The sequence below is a fragment of the Microcaecilia unicolor genome, chromosome 11 (assembly GCF_901765095.1).
Source record: "Microcaecilia unicolor chromosome 11, aMicUni1.1, whole genome shotgun sequence".
In the NCBI taxonomy this organism is placed as follows: domain Eukaryota; kingdom Metazoa; phylum Chordata; class Amphibia; order Gymnophiona; family Siphonopidae; genus Microcaecilia; species Microcaecilia unicolor.
The window spans coordinates 28,643,177-28,658,522 of NC_044041.1; the positions used below are offsets into that span (position 1 = coordinate 28,643,177).

Here is a 15,346-nt window from a genome sequence, read left to right on the forward strand (position 1 = left end):
ATGGAGAGGAAGTGGTGCTTTTCTTCTACTTATCCATCATTTTATTTCTTGCATCAAGGTGTTTTATTGGCATTTACTGATTAAAACCCAAAGTCAGAAGCCCAACCTGGTTTATTCCTACCCAAAATCTCCCATAAAAGCCAAAGCCTCATCCATCTAACCATCTTGACCAGACTATGTTCCAAGAAACAGGGACTGTCTGTTAGTTAATCACTGCACAGCACTATGGACATCTGCTATGCTATATAAAAAATGACCATCATACAAAAAAAATTGTTTTATTTGTTACATTTGTATCCCACATTTTCCCACCCTATTTGCAGGCTCAATGTGGCTTACATAGTACCGTAAAGGCGTTTGCCAATTCAAAAAAACAGAAACAGCACCATATAACATGAAAGCTCCCACCTCTACAGGTACAATACGCAACATGCTTTAAGAGATAAATTCCACTCTGCATGAAGAGACTAATATCAGAGTTGGTACACTCTGGCCATGATCATGAGTTTTGTACCCTCTCTAATTCTGCAAAAGTGAAAGAGTTCTTTAACACTAACTACTTAAGCAGGCCAAAGTTTAAAGTCTCATCTGAGAGATGGCATGCCACCCTCAGAGCTACACTGTACTTTGCACATGTAGGATAATATCTAATGATAAGCCCAAGCGCTTCTGTGGAAACCCAACTTTTCATTTTGAAGTCTGAAGTGGGCAGCTAGAATCACTGCAAAAATGTTATCAGAAAATACTGACAGCATTGCCCAATTTCAGCTAATTGCCCCAGGGCACATACTAGAGAAGGGGCATAGTTTGGGTGCTATGTTGTATCATTCTCTCCATGCAGAAATTGTGTGTGCAAATGGAGGCGACACCACATTAGAGGTGACCTTGGCAGGAGGAATCATTATTATTTATGAGGTAAGCTGGCGCTTAAGGCGATTCAGGGGACGGTCCTTGAGACAGCCTGGATAGGTGAAACATGATCATGTTGGACGTTGAGTCCCCAATCTGACTGATATCTTACTTTGCTAAAATATTTGGAAAAAAGTAATATTTATTAAGATTAGAATGTAAATATATATAACAAAGTTTTGTTTAGAAAAATATCTGAATACCAATGAAGAGGTTGGTGTTGTAAAGTCTTGCAGCACTGAAAAACTGCTGGCAAGTAACACCGCTGAGGTTTTCAGAGAAAACGTTTTTTTAAAAAGTTGGTTGGTATGAGATAGAATTTCGAATTGTGTCACTATAAGTCCCACTGTGAGAAATTTGCCTTTAAAAGAGTGTGACCACATTAGGGATGGCATATATGGAGAAATTAGGTTTTACCTGCTAGTTTGCTTTCGTTTAGTCCCTCTGGACCGGCCCAGAATATGGTTGATGGGTTGTGCACGCCTTCCAGCAGATGGAGACTGAGCACTCTGACTCTCATGAGAGCCAATAAGAGCCCTGGCTAGCTAAAAATAGTTTCAGTATGACATTAACAAAGCAGGATAAAAAAGCAGAAAGAATAAGGCCTGTGCAATCGGCAAACTTGAACAGCCACCATAGGACACTGACACCTACTCTTAGTAGGTGAATCACTTTGAATAATGTGTGTCTGGAAATCAAGTCTTTTTGTCTTCATTTTATTTAATTATTATTATTAATTTTAAAATTGCAGATAAAACACAAACACTCGAAGCAACTCTATGTGAAATCTATCTGAACGACACGAAATGAACAAACCGGAAACAAACAAACACAGAATCTCATAGTGGGAGGGATCTGGGCCAGTCCAGAGGGACTAAAGGAAAGCAAATTAGCAGATAAGATGTAATTTCTCCTTCCTTAGCATCCCTCCAGACCAGCCCAGAATATGACTGATAGGAAGTAACAGAGCACAAATCTGATTCTGAAGTTTGTCAACCCTGACCTGTGGAAGAAACACCCAACCTTGAAGGGTATCGAAGGAGACTCCAAGACAGGGTGAGAGTCTGAGAGTCTGGGACAGTACTAAGCAGCTCTTGAGAGAGTTCACCACCCAATCGCGGGGCTGAAAAAACTGGACCACTTGAGCCGTGATGTCCAAGCTCTCCTGATACAAATTCACCCTGAACAACCAATCATCCATGTAAGGATGTATTAGAATAGCCCTCTTTTCTGAGAGCCGCTGCCATCATGACTTTGACTTGTGTGTGAAGTTTTTTGGTATCACGTTTTTATGCTTTAATATGAAGCTTATTTAAAGAATTTGTTTCTATAGTACATTTATGCACGTTATAATGTCATAATTTTTTTTTCTTATTTTTTAATTTTTTTAAACTCCCACCACAGGCATAACGCTGGTGTCTGGTCTTGAATTAAATGCTGCTTTTCACATCCATTCCTAAAGCCTACTGTGTTTCTTCTGTTGTTGCTTTTCAGTAAGGTCACCAACCAGCTCGATTAGCTTCTACCCGGGGGGGAAGGGGGAATGCATTTTTTTTTTTAGCTGGCCCAGTTCTCTGGAAGAAGTTACCCTTCCAGATTCAAGAGTAAGTCTTGCAAGAAGTTTAGGTCCCTTCTGAAGACCCATTTTTTTCATGATGCCTTGGGGGGGGGGGGGTGAAGGGCCTTTGAGTTATTTAAGGGGGTAGTTGCGTGTATGATTATATGACTCAAGGATTGTATGATTTTATGACTGAATATGATTGACCTACTTGGATGTTTCAGGATGAATGCAATTGCGCTTTTCTGTTTTTATTTCTCTTTTTTTGTTCTTGATTGTAAACCACCTTGACCCGTTTTTGGATTGGAACTACATCAAATCAAAATAAACCACAATAGAACAGTTCTGACATCATTGCTGTAAAACAGGCCACACCACTGTGTGCTTAGATTTTGAACTTGCAACAGCCATCCCGGAAGAGAGGGAGTTTTAAAAACCAACTCTCCATGACATATTTCATTATCTAGGTCAATACTGGGTCAGCGACTGCATGTGGATCTTTGGGAAGATGGATGTACTGGGGATTTAGGGGGCAGGGTTCTTGGTGAACAAAGTAGTTGTTTTTTTTTTTTTTTTGGGGGGGGGGGGGGATGCATTCTCTGTCATTAAGAGTCCTGCTGCAGCTGCTTGCACAGCATTCTGGGGCTCAGTCACAGAAGGGCGCAGATTCAGCACCAACCAGGCACAAAGGCATTGCCCTTGATGGTGCCCCCAAAGACAGAGGTGCTCCTGACACATCCAGCCCCACAGCAGCCAAATCAAACATGCCACAGCTGATGACACACTGCAGCGCAGGAAGGCAGAAGTGAATATGCCAAAAATTCACCCATGCAAAGACCACCCGCCATCTCCACTGAATTCTGAAGCTGCCTGTGCTGCCGAACAAGCTGTGCACTGCCCTAAAGCTGTTCTGCACACCCAACAGTGCGGGCATCGCTTCACAGTCTCTGCCACCATGCACTTGCAGGGAACCCCATGGAAAGCCCAACGGCCCGACAAAGGAAGAAACTTAAAGGTGCACTCACCCCAAAACCAGCACTATCAGGACCCCCATAACAACGGCACTCTGACCGGGCTGTCGATCTCAGGCAGCAACAACTGTGCTGGAATCCTCACTGCAAACTACCACAAGCAAAAACTGCTCTCTTCCCAAGATTTTTTTTTTTAATATGAGTAAGGAAAATAAGGGAAAGAGGTGGCAGGAAGGAAAAAGTGGGAGGAACCTGGCACCAACATGTGTACCCCCCCCCCCCCAAGGCTCACCCCAAGATTAGCCTAATACCTCCATGCTCAACTGAACCAGGCAACCAGGGACAGGAGCACCAGAGAGACCATCCACTACCTGAAGAGAAAAATACTGACTGGCCAGGATGCATCTTGTCCTATACAGCAGAGTTCAGTGTGCTTTCCTCTGGTAGATAGCCATAATCCATGTGTTCCGGGATTCATTTGCTGCTGACATTAAGGAACTGAGATTTTCCTGTTGAGATTCAGATGTAGCTAGACTGCTACCTTTAGGAAGAAAATTACAATATATTCATCTTTTATTAGCCTATGGTTAAGTAGTTTTATCTGTTTTGATATGTATGGTATGTTTTATGATATGGTTTAGTATGAATATTTATATCTAAGCCACTTTGATCCCACCTATTGATAGAAACAGTATAAAACAACAACAAAAAAAACACTGAAACAAAAGTCTAACACTGGTAGAAATAAACAGAGTTATTCACAGCTTCCTATGATTTCTTGCATTTGGGGGAGGGGGACTAACAATTGCTTCTTTACAAACCCTTGCCCTTGCTTTCCATACACTTAAAAGCTCAAGCTGCTTGTATGTGACGAACCAGCTTTAAAAATAACAAGCATCACAACTATTTCAGACAGAACTGGAATCTGGGAAGGCTGCTAAAGTTTTTGGAGATGTTGCATGAAAGAGTCAAGACTAGGGCTTGTTACAGTTAAATTTCTTAGTTTTCCTTAGTGTCAAATGTTTTACATCTGTGGAGGGATGTGGCCAGCTTACACAAAACAGGAGTAGGAACAAAAGTGGTTCCCACTCCTGACCTCCCTGAACAAAATTGTGACAGCCACTTACACTGCGGGGCCGGCATGGGCAGGTGCAACTGGGATCGCTCCTGCCCTGAACAGGCCACTAGGTTTTGTAAGATAGGCCTGGAGGTGGGGGGGGTGGATTTTGTTCAAGGGGGTTGGAAGTAGGGCCTGCTTTATTTCTGGGGGTGGGAGGGAGAGGGGCCACACTTGTTTGGAGGGAGGGGGAGTTTTGGTATCAGCTGAAAATAATAGTGCATTTTCAGCTGAAATCAAAACATGGCTGAATTTGAATTTTAGTCCAAGTTCTGGCAGCAAAACTGAAATTTGGTTGGCCTTTAGTTTACGTGTCTGAAGGTTCCTGGAAGTGAATAGACAGTATTTGTGTATTTCTGAGAATATTTGTGCCTGAAAGGCATTTTAATGGAGTGTCAACAATGAATCAACTTTATGGGTGCATGTAGTAATATTTGTCAGGCTGTAACAAATACGTTGTAGGGATGTGCTTTCAAATGACAAAAAAAAAAAAAAAAAGCTTTTTTTTTTTTTTTTTCATTTCAACACAAGCTAAAAAGCTCTTTAAAAAGATTGCTGATCTGCTTGTTAGTAATATGTACCAATCAAAATCGTCCGTAGTACGTGAAGATTGGAAAGTGGCCAATGTGATGCCGATTTTTAAAAAGGGTTCTAGGGGTGATCCAGGAAATTATAGACTGGTAAACCTTGTCACGATGGTGACTGTTTCCTTGTCTGTGCTCACCTCGCCCTCTGGTGGCCTGAACCGGTGGCTGCTATGAACTGTCACACGTTCCAGACTTCAGCCCAGTCCAGTCCGGATCTTCCAGGCTGCCAGACTTGCTTTTCTTGTTTGTGCCGGAACAGCACCCGTAGCTGCCTTGTGATTCCTGCAGCTGAACTTCAGCTGCTGATGGGCTTTATTAGCCACCTGGAAACTTCTGTGTTTGCCTTTGCATCGTCTAAGGTCCCTGGTATGTGGGTGTGCTCTGTGCACTTCTGCCTAGTCCAGTTTCTAGTCTGAGTTCCTTGTCTGGTTCTAGTTAGTTTGTGTGTAGTTTAGCTTTGGTTTTATTGCTTAGTTCCTAGTCTTGTTTCTGGTCTGCATTTCCTTGTCTTTTGTCTGTGTTCCTTTTTAGTTGCTGTTTGTCAGCTTTCTGTCCTGACTCTCACCTGTCTGTGCTTCTGTCTTAGTGGCTGCCTGGCAGCTTTTAGTCCTGACTCTGTTGTGCATTTCCTGTTGGTATCCAGTTCCTGCCCTGTCCTGTAAGTCCTGCCGGCCGCCTGCACCCAGGGGCTCAACTCCTGGGAAACGGCGGTCAAGCGCAGGTGAAGTTTAGCTGTTCCTGCTCTGCCTGTCCCAGCGTGTTTGCCTCTGTTGCAACTCCAGTCCGGGGTTCCAGTCCTGTTCTGCCTTGCCTCTGGTTTGGGGGTGGTTTTGCCTGCCACTGCCGCTCCACGGCAGTGGTCCAAGGGCTCACAAACCCAGTGTTTCCGTGTGAAAGCCTGACAAACCTGATGTAGGTGACAGGCAAAATAATGGAAACTATTATAAAGAATAAAAGTTACAGAACACAGACAAACATGGCATAATGGAACAGAGTCAGAATGGGTTCAGCCGAGGGAAGTCTTAAACATGTGGATAAAGATGAGCCAGTTGATGTAATGTATCTAGATTTTCAGAAAGCTTTCGATAAAGTTCCTCATGAGAGACTCCTGAGAAAACTAGAAAGTCATGGGAAAGGAGGCAAGGTTCTGGAGCAGATTAGGAATTGGTTATCAGACAGAAAACAGAGGGCAGGGTTAAATGGACATTTCTCTCAATGGACGAGGGTGAACAGTGGTGGGCTGTAGGGATCTGTACTGAGACCAGTACTATTCAACATATTTATAAATGATATGGAAATTGGAACGACAAGTGAAGTGATCAAATTTGCAGATGATACAAAACTATTCAAGGTTGTTAAAACACATGCAGTTTGTGAAATATTGCAGGAAGACCTTAGGAAATTGGAAGACTGGGCATCCAAATGGCAGATGAAATTTAATGTGAACAAATGCAAGGTGATCACATTGTAAAGAATAATCCAAACCATAGTTACCCGATGCTAGGGTCCACCTTGGGAGTTAGAACTCAAGAAAAAGATCTGCATGTCGTTGTAGATAATATGCTGAAATCTTCTGCTCAGTGTGCGGTGGCGGCCAAAGAAGCAAACAGGATGCTAGGAATTATTAGGAAAGGGATGGTGAATAAGACCGAAAATACTATAACGCCTTCGTATCGATCCATGGCGAGTCCACACCTTGAGTAGTGTGTTCAGTTCTGTTGCCATATCTCAAAAATATATAGCGGAATTAGAAAAGGTTCAAAAGAAGAGACACCAAAACGATAAAGGGGATAGAACTCCTCTCGAATAAGGAAAGGCTAAAGAGATTAGGGCTCTTCAGCTTGGAAAAGAGACGGATGAGGGAAGATATGATCGAGATCTACAAAATCTTGAGTGGTGTAGAGTGAGTAGAAGTAAATCAATTTTTTACTCGTTCCAAAAGTACAAAGACTAGGGGACACTTGAGGAAGTTACATAGAACTACTTTTAAATAAGAGGAAATATTTTTTCACGCAATGAATAGTTAAGCTGTGGAACTCTTTGCTGGAGGATGTGGTAACAATGGTTAGCGTATGTGGATTAAAAAAAAAAAAAAAAAGATTTGGACAAATTTCTGGATGAAAAATCCATAGTCTGACATTGAGACAGACATGGGAAGCAATTGCTTGCCCTGGGATTTGTAGTATGGAGTGTTGCCACAATTTGGGTTTTTGCCAGGTACTTGTGACCTGGCTTGGCCACTGTCTGGAAAACAGGATATTAGGCTAGATAGACCGCTGGACTGACCCAGTATGGCTACTCTTATTTTCTTACAGAAGTTTTTAGATCCCACATAATCCGGATTGGAAAGACATTTAGCAAGGAAACTGTCTCGGCAGCCTTGTTAGAAGTGGTAAAGTCTATCTTGTGAGTAGAGTAGCATAATGGTTAGAGCAGAAGCAGAGAATCCAAGAAGGCCAATTCAAATCTCACCACCACTCCCTATGATCTTGGGCAAGTCACTTAACCCTCCATTACCTAAGGTACAAACTTAATTGCAAGCCCTCCAGGGACAGGAACATATTTATTATAACTGAATGTAACTTGTCTTGAGCTACAACAGCATTCCTTTCCTTTGGAAAGGAATAGGAAAGGCTTTTGAGTCAACTTCTCTTTTTGCAGCATTTGATCTGATAAAGTAGTGTGAGATCAAACTTCTCAGATATTTATGGGCAGCATACCAAACAAATTGAAATCCTCTCCATATACGCTTGATTTGACAGGTTTAGTAATTTAATACTGGTAAGTTGGAGTAAAACTAGACAAACTTGTTTAAGAAACTGAACTTGGACGAACTGTATTGGCTCCACCTGGTCTAGCGTAGTCCTTAATTTTTTTTTCCCCCTATACCAAGATCTGACCCTTTTAAGGAAAGCTGCATAAACTCTCATCGCTAACTATGGCCTCTATTCTGTTAGCATTGATTGTGGCCAAAGGAGCAGAGAAAGAGAGAGAGAGAGTATGTTTTTTGATAGATAATAGAAAAACTGAAGAAAGCAATGATCCAGACAAGGGTGAAATTAAGAACACAAGAATAGTCATACTGGGTCAGACCAATGGTCCATCTAGCCCAGTATCCTGCTTCCAACAGTGACCAATCCAGGTCATACGTACCTGGCAGAAACCCAAATAGTGGCAACATTCCATGCTACCAATCCCAGGGCAAGCAGTGGCTTCCCCCATGTCCATCTCAACAACAGACTATAGACTTTTCCTCCAGGAATTTGTCCAAACCTTTTTAAACCCAGATATGCTAACCGCTGTTAATACACTTTCCAGCATCAAGTTCCAGAGCTTAACTATTCTTTGAATAAAACATTATTTCCTCCTATTTGTTTAAAAAGTATTTCCATGTAACTTCCGAGTGTCCCCTGGTCTCTATACTTTTTGAAACAATGAAAAATCAATTCACTTCTACCCGTTCTACACCACTCAGGATTTCATGGACCACAATCATATCCCTTCTCAGCCATCTCTTTTCCACGCTGAACAGCCCTAATCTCTTTAGACTTTCCTGATATGGGAGGAGTTCCATCCCTTTTATCGTTTTGGTCGCTCCTCCTTGAACCTTTCTAAAATGCTGCACAAAATAACACATCTTAATGGTAGCCCATGTTGATAAAACACTTCTACTGTAAACCTTTTCTAATTCCGCTATATCTTTTTTGAGATACAGCAACCATGACCTCTTCAAGGGAGGCCCCACGACCAAAATAATCAAAAACTGAGAAAGTTATTCTCTGCCAAAATAAAAACAGACTCTTGCATAAGTCCTAAAAAAATATGCACTCATTAGGAACACTCATTTAGAAGACACTGGAAACCACCCATAAACATCATAATAAACTGGTGTACAATTTGATTTTTAATTCAAATCTAACACCACAAAAAATACCTAAATCAAAAAGGTCACCAAAAAGAAAGAGACCCATTCAAATATTAATGCCAGGAAACTAACAAACCTTCACACCCTGGGAGAGTTAAGAAAAAAAAAACCAAACTCTTGGGAACAGCTAAAATACTGGTATTCTACCAGACATGCCTGAGCCAGAAAAAGTAAAGACTCCACTACATCAAGCATTCAAAATCATTTAAGGTTCCCTATACATCATATTTTGACTTCATTACATTTTTATGTATAACTTTTGATAATTGCATGTTGACATTTCATCATGTTGTGAAAGATGTTCGGATTGCCTCTGTTCAGTTTCATTGTCTGCTGAGTTTGCTACCCCCCCCCCCCCCAATTACTGTCCACTAGAAGATAATTCACAGTTCAGAATTATGAACTTATTATGATATGTTAGTTCCTCTTTGAAACATTATTTCATTATCACTTTGTCTGCAGGAATCTTGCATAATTTTAACTAAAATCATTCCTATTCCAAGATGTGTTCAGAGCCTGATTTTATCATGATGCAGGAAAATTTTGGGTCCCCAACTGTCGGGGCATTGGGTTGAACATCACTGGATATATGCTTGTATGCTTTATTAACACTTTCTTCTGTCTTATATAGAATTGGGGAGTTCCTTTCACTTCTTTTAACCTTAGATTTTGTAAACGATTGGGCGGTATATCAAATTTTAAATAAACTTTGAATAAGCATAGGTGAAGTCAGATCAACTTGGATCCACCTTTGTTTTCATTGCCACTCCTCGAGGGCCAACAAGCCAGGTTTTCAGGAATGAAAAAACATGTGAGATCTGTATGCCTACTAATCCCAATGTATTCAAATCTTTCATGCATATTCATCAGGGAAACCCTGGCCTGTTGGTGGCCCTCAAGGGCTGGGAGTGAAGACCAAGGGTCAATGGCATTACACTAGGAAGTAATATGGACTTCAAGAGGCCTTATTGTACTTAATGCCCATATTTTCTATTTTTTTTTTAAGCAGAAACTTAGCAGATATGAGCAAAAGGGCAGTTGAGCTTTGATCTTCTCGCTTTGGCAATAGTCATTCATATTTCCATTGGGGACGATTGCCAGAACTCCTCTTCTCCACCCCCCATGTTGTAGAGGTTCCCAATCACAGCTAAAGGACCAAGAACAGACTATTCTCTTAAGATCAGAATCCAAACATATTTTACCCTTTAATATACTGTTTTCCAAGGCAAAGCTAGGATGTGTCCAGAACAGTACACAATATACGATTATCAGAAACAAAAAAAATTGGAGAAAAAAGGCATACAGCCTATTGATCTAATCTGCCCAGCCAAACCATCTGCTCAGTTCTACAATCTTGTCCTCTCCCCCACAGTTCCTCTTTACTTAACCCAAGCTTTTATCTCCATCACATCCATTGGGAGGCTGTTCTATCTATGCAGTTACTATTCTTTTTGTAAATATTTTCTTAGATTACTCTTTTCACTCTCATTCTATGACTCATTACAGAGCCTCCTCTAAGCTGAAAAAGGTCTGCCTCCTGTGCATTTATACCTTGGAGGTATTTAAATGTTTCTCTTTTTTCTCCGCCTTTAAGTCTATCCTCATATGCTTTATGACAAACTATTTTAGTAACCGCAATCTGAACTCCATCTTGTTTACATCTTTTTGAAGGTGCGATCTCCAAAAGCGTACACAGTATTCAACATCATAGGTTCCCAACATGTGGGTCACGTACCCCAAAAGGTCTGCAAAACATCAGCAGGGGGTATGCAGAACCCCCTGGTAGAAAACAGCCAAAGGGCATGCCATTTTGTGCCACTGCTGGTACAGCGCTGCGTACGTCTAGTAGCGCTATAGAAATGATAAAGTAGTAGTAGTCACTCCCAGATCATTCCCTATTCCTCCATTCCACAGTCTGTCATCACAGAAGCCCCATATAAGAGGCTTGGGAAGTCAGCCTCCCCAAACAAAACTGTGTCAGGAATATGAATATGCACAGGACCATTTCCCTGCGTGCAGGGCCGGTCTTAGGCAAAGGCGACCAAGGTAGACGCATAGGGCCCCGCGCCTAAGGGGGCCCCGCTCAGCGTGCCTCAACTCTGCCTCGTGCCTCCGCTCCGACCCGGACCGGGACCGCATCGAGTCACTCAACCTCTCTCCAGCCATAGGCAGATAAAGCATTCCTGGCATATGTATAATTATACTACAGCAAGAGGCCCTCACTGGATGCCCACCGGAAGGGTGGAAGACCAGATTTTAGGACTCAGGCTGTAAAAATACCAGCTAGGTTTAAAGATCTATGACTGGCTGAGCAAGGACTTGCTTTTCCTGTAAGTTAATATGTGTCCCCGCTTGGGATCCATCCACTGGAATAGTGGTGGGTCAATTTACATACCTTAAACAGCTTAAACTGCTAAAAGGCACTGACTAGGCCTCATTAGAATTTGGTGTGACATTCAAAAGTAGTGCAAAAGCCAAGATCAAGGAATTGATGGCTAAAATGCTAAGTCAGATCACAAGATAATATGAACTTGATATATCCAAATTTAGATATCTTCATAAAAAAGTTGTTTTGTTCATGTTTGGATGTTTGGATACCCGTATCTAAGGAAACATTTACAAAAAGGGAAGTTGCACAATAATTTGCAATAGCTAGAACAGATATTTTTGGTATTAAGGAACAAGTTGTTTACAAAAACGGAAGCACAGATGGGCACCTCAGAGGTTGTGCAATATTAAGCCTGCCATAGACTTCTATTAAGACCAACTACTATAAAAGGGATGAGATTTAGACAGAAATTTGGTAGTCACCCCAACACTTGACCGGACGCAGAACTCTGTGCTGTTGAACCTTGAGTCTGATAAATGTACTGAAGATCTTATATTGGTGAGAATAAATACTTTATTCCTGGAAACTATCTTTGTCTTTATTTCTATTTATTCTATTTACTCTTTACCTATCATTTATCCTACAAGGCAGATCACATACAAGTGACACTCACTCTTTGAACAAACTTAGGTAGATTCTTAATAGGTCTTATGTGGGAACATAAATGGCCAAAGATTCACCTAGATCCTAATAGACAGAAAGCCGTGATTATGGGAATGACTTTTGAACTTCGCCTTCTGATGCCTCCACAACAGAGATATCCCTGGCAAGGAATATCAATGGAATTCAGGGAGGCGTTCCAACAGGTAGTAAAAACACAGACCCTCTTTACACTTCCGTGGAAAAGAATTTCCCCGGGACGTAGAGAGGGACCCTGTATTACTACGTAAATTTACACATACCTTGTACACTGTAGCACTGTGCTGGATCTTTTCTTAATATTTTTCCTTATTTTCTCCTTTGTTAAGAGAATTGAAACTACTAATTGTAGTGGACTTGAACTGAATAATTTCTGGGGAGGGGAGGTTTCATGATGATAACATTGTGCTTATTATTTCAATCAGTTTTTTTGTACAAGTTTAGCTTCATTTGTCTTTATTTGAAATTTCATAAATAAAAAAAAATTTCTAAAAATGGAATAATCTTATGAATGGGGTAGATCTAGGGTGGGGGGCGGAGCCCCACCAAATTGGTCTGCACAGGGCCCCGCACTTGCTAAGACCGGCCCTGCCTGCGTGTGCCACTGCTAACTCTGCTGGTCAAAACCCACCACCACCACGTAACTTCCTAGGTGTGACCAGAAGAGCTCCCAACCACACACACAGGGGAAAATGGTCCTGCACATCTTCAAGGTCATTTATGTTCAAACATTTTTATTGATCACAGCTATGTGCAATTAAAAAAAATTTAATCCACTTATAACACCAAAAATTGTATTGTATGTTATAAGTGGATTAATAAAAAAAATGAATTGCACATAGCTGTGATCAGTGAGGTATCTTTGAAAATTGTACAGCTATATTGGAATAGCTTTACCCATCATTTTTTGGTTATTGTGGTGCAAACATTTTTATTGAAATATAGCCCATAAAGACAGAAAAAAAAATATTTACATCAATTATCATTATAATTCCCACAGAAACCCATCATCTGCCAAGTGGCTTTTGTTCTTAAGGCCCCCTGAAACTATGAAATACTGAGCACACATCCCCATCACCCTGCCTCCCATGTGTACAGCACCTAGGTGAGGCATCTTTGATTACTTATTTAGATCTGTTCCATCCAAATTAAACTTCTCCCTTTTGGGTTCAGGTTTTGCATACAAGATTCTCATATCATTAAAAATTGTTTTTTACATTTGGTTGGGGGGAGGAGGGGCACGTGCCTCCCTCTCCTCCCAGGGGAGCAACAAATGAAACTGATTTCTCCATTGCCAATAGGCTGGGGGCTCAGGTACTGTCCAAGACTGCAAAATATACAGTGGGGGAAATAAGTATTTGATCCCTTGCTGATTTTGTAAGTGTGCCCACTGACAAAGACATGAGCAGCCCATAATTGAAGGGTAAGTTATTGGTAACAGTGAGAGATAGCACATCACAAATTAAATCCGGAAAATCACATTGTGGAAAGTATATGAATTTATTTGCATTCTGCAGAGGGAAATAAGTATTTAATCCCTCTGGCAAACAAGACCTAATACTTGGTGGCAAAACCCTTGTTGGCAAGCACAGCGGTCAGACGTCTTCTGTAGTTGATGATGAGGTTTGCACACATGTCAGGAGGAATTTTGGTCCACTCCTCTTTGCAGATCATCTCTAAATCATTAAGAGTTCTGGGCTGTCGCTTGGCAACTCGCAGCTTCAGCTCCCTCCATAAGTTTTCAATGGGATTAAGGTCTGGTGACTGGCTAGGCCACTCCATGACCCTAATGTGCTTCTTCCTGAGCCACTCCTTTGTTGCCTTGGCTGTATGTTTTGGGTCATTGTCGTGCTGGAAGACCCAGCCACGACCCATTTTTAAGGCCCTGGCGGAGGGAAGGAGGTTGTCACTCAGAATTGTACGGTACATGGCCCCATCCATTCTCCCATTGATGCGGTGAAGTAGTCCTGTGCCCTTAGCAGAGAAACACCCCCAAAACATAACATTTCCACCTCCATGCTTGACAGTGGGGACGGTGTTCTTTGGGTCATAGGCAGCATTTCTCTTCCTCCAAACACGGCGAGTTGAGTTCATGCCAAAGAGCTCAATTTTTGTCTCATCTGACCACAGCACCTTCTCCCAATCACTCTCGGCATCATCCAGGTGTTCACTGGCAAACTTCAGACGGGCCGTCACATGTGCCTTCCGGAGCAGGGGGACCTTGCGGGCACTGCAGGATTGCAATCCGTTATGTCGTAATGTGTTACCAATGGTTTTCGTGGTGACAGTGGTCCCAGCTGCCTTGAGATCATTGACAAGTTCCCCCCTTGTAGTTGTAGGCTGATTTCTAACCTTCCTCATGATCAAGGATACCCCACGAGGTGAGATTTTGCATGGAGCCCCAGATCTTTGTCGATTGACAGTCATTTTGTACTTCTTCCATTTTCTTACTATGACACCAACAGTTGTCTCCTTCTCGCCCAGCGTCTTACTGATGGTTTTGTAGCCCATTCCAGCCTTGTGCAGGTGTATGATCTTGTCCCTGACATCCTTAGACAGCTCCTTGCTCTTGGCCATTTTGTAGAGGTTAGAGTCTGACTGATTCACTGAGTCTGTGGACAGGTGTCTTTCATACAGGTGACCATTGCCGACAGCTGTCTGTCATGCAGGTAACGAGTTGATTTGGAGCATCTACCTGGTCTGTAGGGGCCAGATCTCTTACTGGTTGGTGGGGGATCAAATACTTATTTCCCTCTGCAGAATGCAAATAAATTCATATACTTTCCACAATGTGATTTTCCGGATTTAATTTGTGATGTGCTATCTCTCACTGTTACCAATAACCTACCCTTCAATTATGGGCTGCTCATGTCTTTGTCAGTGGGCACACTTACAAAATCAGCAAGGGATCAAATACTTATTTCCCCCACTGTATTTCCTTGCAACAAGACTCATTTTGCGAAACAAGTGTGCCTCACCCTTGTCTTTCCCTCAGAAAGCCCCACAACAATTGTTCAAATGAACCTGCAACCCTGTAAACTAAAATGATGGTCATATGTTTCAAAATAGACACAAAATGAAGAGAAGGATTCTTGGAAATGTGTCAGCTGTTCCTGTGGTCCCGCTCTTGAAACACAAGCGAAAGAAAAAGCTGTGGGAAGCGGCGTCCCTGCGTGCAGGAGGTAAAAACTTTTAAGCAGACAGCTCTTACGAAGGGGAGGGCCAGACAGGTGGGGAGTGGGAGGGGAGTC

General features: G+C 42.0%; 1 protein-coding gene across 2 annotated transcripts in view; it reads right to left on the reverse strand.

The window, feature by feature from the left end:
• ACACB (acetyl-CoA carboxylase beta) overlaps positions 1–15,346 on the reverse strand; it is a 341,366-nt gene that overhangs the window by 263,927 nt on the left and 62,093 nt on the right. The window lies entirely within an intron of this gene.